The following is an 8,468-nucleotide window of genomic DNA, read 5'->3' on the forward strand; positions in this document are numbered from 1 at the left end:
TCCAGGGTAAAGCTTTTGGATTTTGGGTAGTCCAGGGAAATGGTTGGGTGCTTTTTGTGTGATGCTTGGCTTCATGGAGATGCTGGAGTGCTGTGAGGAGATGCTTGGTTCCTCCAAGTTGGTGTTTGTGTCCCCTGGGGAGATGCCTGCGTGCCCACAGGGACATACTTGAATGACCATGGCAGGTGCTTGTGCACCCCATGGAAGCTCTTGGGTGCCAAGCGAGGTGCTTCCCATCTCCAGTGAGATGGTTGTGTGCCCCAGGTGGTGTTCTGGAGGCCTGGGAGATGCTTGGGTTCTCCACTTAGATGTAGGAGTGCGGCGGGGAGATTCTTTGGTGCTCCAGTGAGGTGCTTGAATGTTCCAGGGAGGTGCTTCTGTGCTGCAGGGAAATGCTTGGGTGACAGGGGCAGAAAATTTTCTTATTCTTATTATCTGTGTGCTCCAGGGAGGCTTTTGCTTGTGCCCCAGGAATATACTTGTATGCCCTGAGAAGAAGAAGCTTGTGTTCCCTGGGAGTATCTAGGGTTTCTTGGAAGATGCTCAATTCCACTTGGTCACTTGGATTGCCCAGGAGATGCCTGAGTACTGCAGAGGGTGGTTTGTGCACCTCCGGGGACGTGCTGGAGTGCACCAAGTTTTGAATTGTGTTTAATGCCTTAGGGAGGTGCTTGTCTGTCCCTGTGAGATGCTTGGGTGCTCCAGAGAGGTGCTTGTGAACCACAGGAAGGTTCTGGTTGTCCCCAGAGAGGTGCTTGTGTGCCCCGGGAGGTGCTTGTGTGCTATGGGAAAATGCTTACATACCCTGAGAAACTCCTTGGGTCTTCCAGGAAGGTGCTTTCATTATCCAGGGAGATGCTTGTGTACCCAGGGAGATGATTGTTTGACCCAGGGTGATGTATGCTTTCTCCAGAGAGGTGCCTCATTGTTAGAGGGACATTCCTGGCTGCTTGATAGATATTCTTGGGTGACCTATGCAGATGATTGGGCACCCGTAAGTTTATTCTACTACTCCCCAGGTAGGTGTTTCGTTCTTCCGAGATGGTGCTTGGGTTCTGTGTACAGGTGCCTGGGTTCTTCAAAGTAATGCTCCTATGCCTTTGTGCAATGTCTTAGCTCATCAGCAGGTGATGGGTTCACACTGGAAATTCTTCAGTGCAAAAAAGAGCACAATACCAGTCACCAGAAAGAAAATTATCCCAGCCCAAACCTGGACATCCCACGAGGGCAGGTGCCAGTTTGTGGCCCTGAGGGGACCACCCCTAGCTATGGCACAGGCTGGGGGATTTCTGGTTGGAAGCAGCCCCATGGGAAAGGTCTTGGTGGGCAGGGAGTTGGGCAGGAGGCAGCCAAGTGCCCTGGCAGCAAGGACAGCCAGCAGCGTCCTGGGCTGTGTGAGCCAGGAATGGCCATGGAATGCAGGGAAGGGATGATCCAGAAGACGGCATCGAGATTTCAGGTCCCCAGGACAGGAGGGATGTCAGCAAGCTGCAGCGGGGTTAGCACTGGGCCCCAGGATGCTCTGCAGCACTCTGCCTGTGAGGAGAGGCTGAGGGTGCTGGGCTTGTCCAGCCTGGAGAAGGGCAGGATGAGGGGGACCTCCCCAGGCTGTATCTCTGAGGGGGTTGTGGAGGGTGCAGAGCCAGGATCTTCAGCTGGGTTCATGGTGGGAGGACAAAAGACAACAGCTGTTAAAGTGAAAGAGGAGAGCTTCAGGCTGGAGAGAAGGCAAAAGGCCTTTTCACCATGAGCTCAGCTGGGTATCACCCAGAGGCTGTGTGGTCCCCGTTTTTGCTGGTTTTGCAAAATGCAACAGAATCAGGCCTTGAACAGCCTGTTCTGATCCTGTGCTTGTGACAACTTGGGCTGGAGGCCTCCTGAGCTCCCTGCCAACATGCCTTATGCTCCTTTGACCTCAGGCCCAATTTCTGGTGACGACAGAGGAGATGCTGTGGGGCCTGAATCCTCCTGTGCTGTAGGGGACCATCTAAAGCCAGGCAGGTGAACTCCTTCTCTTCTCCCTTGGCTTTAAGTGAAGCCTGGCAAGCACTGCCTCAACCATCTCTGTATGACACCTCAAGGTCCTGTCTTCTCCTGGATGTACTCTGAGGTGTGAGAAGAGATCTGGGCTTTTCTGGGGTGTTAATTCTCTCCCTCTGCATTCTGCTCCTCTCCAAGACGGTGTCATTTCTCACCTTCTTTCCTACCTGAAGGGAAATGCATACTCTGTCCTGGCCATAAAGGACAGCTGAGCACCTTTTCTACTTCCCTCGCATGTCCAAATCTCCTGCACTCTTTGCCAGGAAAGCTGAACATTGCATGGATGTTCATAGCCATACTTCCCTCCATCTGTGCAGAGAGGTCAACATCTTAGTGTGATCTACTTTTTTGCAAACACTGTGAATTGTCATGGACCTTGCTGGGCAGATAGGGTTTTGGGGGGCCACATAGCTTTGTACAGGACACAAAATAATCTTATTTAAGAGTGTTGGCCTAACAATACTATAAATGTTTAGAAAATGTCAATAAAAATTAAAACAAAACAAAAAAGAAAGAAAGGCAAAGTTCTAAAGCATTGGTACTTGCGTATTTCAGCTTTTACAATTTTTGCTGATTTTGTTTTCTTTCACTCTAATACTTAATAATGAGCAGTGTTGATGCTTTGAGACACTGCCCAGCCTCTACCTGCAGCTCCTGAGGGCCTCCAGTCTCCCACAGGTGCTTTTGACAGCTCTCAGCCCCAGGCAAACACCTGCAGTACACTGAGGCCTCTGAACGTGGCACTGGATGTTTGCAGACAGACCAAGTTCTGCCTGGAAAGGCAAACAAATTTGTCCAACATAGGAAAATAAATAAAAATAAAAATAAATAAAAAAAAAAAATCACATGTTCATCACTTGAAACGCTTGAGCTCTGTTTAAGAAAAGGCAGTATTTTCTCACTACGCCAGATGGGAAATTACACAGAAGTTCATGAATCATAGGAGAAATATCAATCTTCCCCTCTCCTTGCACTACCACTACTGTCTCCTGTGTCTGTTCTGATGTGAGTCCTGTCACCCCCGCCTTGCATGTGTTCCCATCTCTCCTGATTAAATGACCATGTTTAATTTTTTATTATTATTTGTACTTTTTTGAAGACTCCCTCCCCATTGCTTTCCATGGGAAGCCTGTCCCTCTCCATTACTCTCAGTGCCTGTGTGCAGGCAGTTCTGTGGGGAAAAGGGCTGGGAGCTGGTGCAAAGGAGCTGTAACATGCAGCTGCAGCCCTGACGGGAGAAGTCTGATGGGAGGAGAAGTGCTGCAAGTTCCAGGTGGCTCCTGAGAGAAATGGTGGGGCTGGGGAGGTGAGGAGCAAGGTTGCCCACAGAGTGCCTGGCCTCAAGGGACTGCTTTTCCAAGCTGACCAGGCCTCCTTAGGAGACCCTCTGGATCAATAGCAATGGGAGAGGTCAGGGAATTGAAATAAATCAATAAAGAATGCAACTTGAAGGGAAAACTCACTTATTATCAACTGCTCATTAAAATCTGCCTCATTCACTACCCCCTGGAAATCTCCCCAATTAGATGTACAAGCCCTGAAGCCCTGAAGGGAAGCCTGAAGGGAAGTGCTGGGCAGCAAGAGGGCACAGGAGGGCTCTCTGCATTGTACTGAGCCCCAGGGTGTATTTGGTGCTGAGTCCATGGACCTCTGATGCTGAGATTACACAAGCTGCTCAAGAAGGGAAGGCCAGAAGAAACGCTGAAGTTTCTGGGAGTGTTAATTTGTCCCACTGGGGGACATTACCACCACTACTTCCCCGTGGACTTGTTAGTGAAGAAGATGGGAGGCAGTGATAAAAGGCAGGCAAAGGCAGAGTAAAGGTGGCCCTGATGCTGAGGAAATCTTGATGTGTTTTATTAAAGAAAACACAAAGGCCTGACACCCAGCCTCTGCGAAGAGAGCTTCTGTCCCTCACACTGCTCTTTAAAGGGTAGTGGGATATGGGGTGCGTGATGGCAACTAAAGGACAACAGTACAACACCACTGGACAGGGCTGCAAGGAGGCCACATGGTTCCAGTGCCAGGAGCACAATGTGTCGTCTCATAGGCCCCAGCAGCAGAGACAACAGCCATAGATAAGGAGACAAAGACCTCTGCTCTGTCAGGGCCTTCCAGCCCTGTCAGTGCCCTTGGACATCTCCCCACAGGTTGTTCTATGCCAGAACCATTTTCCCTGAAGCCTGGAGACTTTCAACCTGCTTCCCCACCATAGCATCTCCCTACCTATACTTGTGCTCACTGCCTCTCACTTGAAACACAAGCCATGGGCTGATCCAGACTCCCTCTGAGTCACCACAGCACTGCCCTTGGAGTGGCATTTCTTTCTCTTCATCACCATGCTGGACCTCCAAAACAGAAGACTGTGGCGGTTTTCCTTTCTCATGTTCTTTCCCCCTACCCAAAATGGGCCATCATCTCTGAAAGCAGATTTCCAGCTCTCAGGAGCTCCTACAAGAGTGCCCTGAGCCTGCGCTTCACCAGGCCTAGGAAGCACAGGTCTCTTAGCCTCCAGACACATGACCCCTAGCCCTGTCTTGGCACACCTGCTCTGAACCCTCTCCATTCCTCCTTGTTTCTTCAGAAAAGCAGTCCCACACTGAGAATCCCTCTTCCAGTTAGGGCCACACCAATGTTTTGATTGTGTATAACCCCTATAACTTGAACAGTTCTGTATGCACACTAGGCAGGGTGATCCTCAGTGTGTGTCCAGCACAGCAGTAAAAGAATGAATGCTTTCTAAAACTCCAGATTGGGTCTTGGAGAGTTACTTTGACTGGCTTTTTCAGTATCACCCTCGCCTGCTGCCAGCTGCTGCCCACTTAGGCTCCTGGCACAAACATGGCCCCTGCATCAACACCACCACTCGTGCCACCTTTGCTGCCTTGCCCCTGACCTCTCCCTCAACTCCTCGTCTCTGCTGGGCCCCACGTTCCACACCCAAATGCATCCCTTTGGTGTCACCACCCTCTCCTCTGCCCAGTGGGATGGCAGAGCCAGGGCAGGACATGGTAGAGTTAGGCCCTGTAGCGCCCATTCAGAACGCTTGTGGCAAAGTGGGAGCTGAGACTGGGCTCTGTGCTATGGAGGAGGCCCCATGCAGAAAAGATGAGGTTAAACAGCAACTTTGCAGCCGGGGTCTGCATCATGGTTTGTCACGGAAGGTTTCTGGCCACGAAGCGGCAAGGGATGGGTCAGCCACAACTTCTCTGGGCACACTGTTCTAGTGACCACCACCCTCAAAGGAAAGAATTTCTTCCTTATAACTAATTTAAAAGTACCCTCCTTTAGTTTTAAAACATTACCCCCTTGAGGTACTGGAAGTACCTTTAGGTCCCCTTTGGGTACTGGAAGTCTGCTATAGGGTCTCTCCAGGCTGAAAATCACAGAATCACAGAATCACAGAATTTCTAGGTTGGAAGAGACCTCAAGATCATCGAGTCCAACTTCTGACCTAACGCTAACAGTCCCCACTAAACCATATCCCTAAGCTCTACATCTAAACGTCTTTTAAAGACTTCCAGGGATGGTGACTCCACCACCTCCCTGGGCAGCCTGTTCCAATGCCTCACAACCCTTTCGGTAAAGAAGTTCTTCCTAAGATCCAGCCTAAAACTCCCTGGCACAACTTAAGCCCATTCCCCCTCGTCCTGTCACCAGGCACGTGGGAGAACAGGCCAACCCCCACCTCGCTACAGCCTCCTTTAAGGTATCTGTAGAGAGCAATAAGGTCGCCCCTGAGCCTCCTTTTCTCCAGGCTGAACAAGCCCAGCTCCCTCAGCCGCTCCTTGTAGGACTTGTTCTCCAGGCCCCTCACCAGCTTCGTCGCCCTTCTCTGCACCCGCTCAAGCACCTCGATGTCCTTCTTGTAGCGAGGGGCCCAAAACTGAACACAGTACTCGAGGTGCGGCGTCACCAGAGCCGAGTCCAGGGGGACGATCACCTCCTTAGCCCTGCTGGCCACACTGTTTCTTATGCAAGCCAGGATGCTGTCGGCCTTTTTTGGCCACCTGAGCAACTGCTGGCTCATATTCAGCCGACTATCCACCATCACTCCCAGGTCCTTCTCTGCCAGGCAGCTCTCCAACCACTCATCTCCCAGCCTGTAGCTCTGCTTGGGGTTATTGTGCCCCAGGTGCAGGACCCGGCACTTGGCCTTGTTAAACTTCATGCAGTTGACCTCAGCCCATCGGTGCAGCCTATCCAGATCCTCCTGCAGAGCTTTCCTACCCTTGAGCAGATTGACACACGCACCTAACTTGGTGTCATCTGCAAACTTACTGAGGGTGCACTCAATGCCCTCATCCAGATCATCAATGAAGATATTAAAGAGGACCGGCCCCAGCACCGAGCCATGGGGAACACCACTAGTGACCGGCCTCCAACTGGACTTGACTCCATTTACCACGACTCTTTGGGCTCGGCTATCCAGCCAGTTTCTAACCCAACGAAGCGTGCGCCAGTCCAAGCCAAGAGCAGCCAGTTTCTTGAGGAGAATGCTGTGGGAAACGGTGTCAAAAGCCTTGCTGAAGTCAAGGTAGACCACATCCACAGCCTTTCCCTCATCCACCCAAAAAAGATCCAGCCTTCCATCCACAGCCTTTCCCTCATCCACCCAAAGAAGATCCAGCTTTCTCAGCCTGTGTTCATTGAAAAGGTGCCATGGCCTTTCTATCATCCTTTTGGCGTCTTCTAGAATTGTTCTAATACTTCTATGTCCTTTTTGAGCTTGGGGCCCCAGAGCTGAATGCAGAACTCCAGGTGGGGTCTCATAAGAGCAGAGTTCGGGGGGAGAATCACCTCCCTCAACCTGCTAGACAAACTTCCTTCAATGCAGAATACTGGCTTTCTGGGCTGCAAACTCAAATTGCCAGCACAGGTTGAGTTTCTCATCCACCAACACCCTGGGTCCTTCTCCATTAATTAACTACTCATTAATGATCTCCACTGAGACACTGAGCTGCTGATCGCAGCTCTCCGAGTGTGACCATCGAACCAAATCTTTACTAGCCAAGTGGTCCATCCATCACATCCATGTCTCTCCAAGTGAGAGATAAGGATGTGATGTGGGACACTGTCAAATGCTTTGCACAAGACAAGGTATATGAGGTGAGTTGCTCTTCCACTGTCCAGCAGTAACGCCATCATAGAAGGCCACCAGATTTGTCAGGCAAAATCTGCCCTAAGTGAATCTATCACCAACAGCCACCAGCTGGCTGTCACCAGCGATCCAGAAAGGCAGGGTTGCAACACATAGCAGTGAACCTGTACAAGGGTGGTGACAGAAATCTCATGGGAAAACTGGGAGTCATTTCAGGAGTCCTGCAAAAAGAAATCACAGAATCATAGAATTGATTGGGTTGGAAGAGACCTTCAAGATTATGTCGTTCCATTGCCCCTGCCATATGCAGGTGTGGGATGTGTAATCTTATAGAAAACGTAGACTTAATTAGAAATGATAATTGCTAATAGACTTAATTAGCAAGGATAAATTGTGGGAAATGTAGAAAAAGTAGGTTTAATTAGAAATGTGGATGACTCTTGAGTATCCAGGAAGGGAGTTCTGGAAGACAAGAGAAATGTGGAGGATGAGAGTCACCGTGGAACCTAAGGCATACATAAATAACAAGAGAAGATAAGTGCAAAGACTGTTACAAATCCCAGGAAAGAGGAAAGTAACAAAGCGTTGACCAAAACCTTGCACGGGAAAGGAGTTTGCGATAAGGTGCCTAGTAGCCTGAGAAATACAAGGATCAAAGGACTGTAAAGGGGGACCAGAGGGCTTTTTGGAAGGAAAACCTCTGGAAGGAAAGTGTATAAAAGGAGCATAGCCAAACTGCAATGACGACTCTTACTCGATCCCAACAAGAGTCCATGCATTTAGTCGCCACAGGCAGGGATGCCACCCACTGTAACAGGTTGCTCAGGGCCTCATCTAGCCTGGTGTTGAACACCTCCAGGGATGGGGCATCCACAGCCTCTCTGGGCAACCTGTTCCAGAGCCTCACCACCCTCTGAATGAAGAATCTCCTCCGAACATCTAACCTAAATCTCCATTCCACTAGCTTAAGGTCATTCCCCCTTATCCTATCACTATCTGTCCATGCTATTAGTCTCTTGCCATCTTTCATATGAACTCTTTATACGTACTGAAAAGCTGTAATTAGGTCTTCCCCAAGCCTTTTCCTCATCTGGCTGAACATCCCCAGCTCTCTCATCCTTTCTTCATAAGAGAGGTGCTCCAGCCCTCTCAACATCCTCGTGGCACACCCCTGGACCCTCTCTAACAGGTCCACATCCTTCTTGTGATAGGGGCCCCACACCCGGATGCAGCACTCCATGTGGGGCCTCATAAGGGCAGCATATAGGGGACAATCACAGAATCACAGAATCACAGAATTTCTAGGTTGGAAGAGACCTCAAGATCA

This window comes from Aythya ferina, assembly GCF_964211825.1.
Source record: "Aythya ferina genome assembly, contig: HAP1_SCAFFOLD_118, whole genome shotgun sequence".
Lineage (NCBI taxonomy): Eukaryota > Metazoa > Chordata > Aves > Anseriformes > Anatidae > Aythya > Aythya ferina.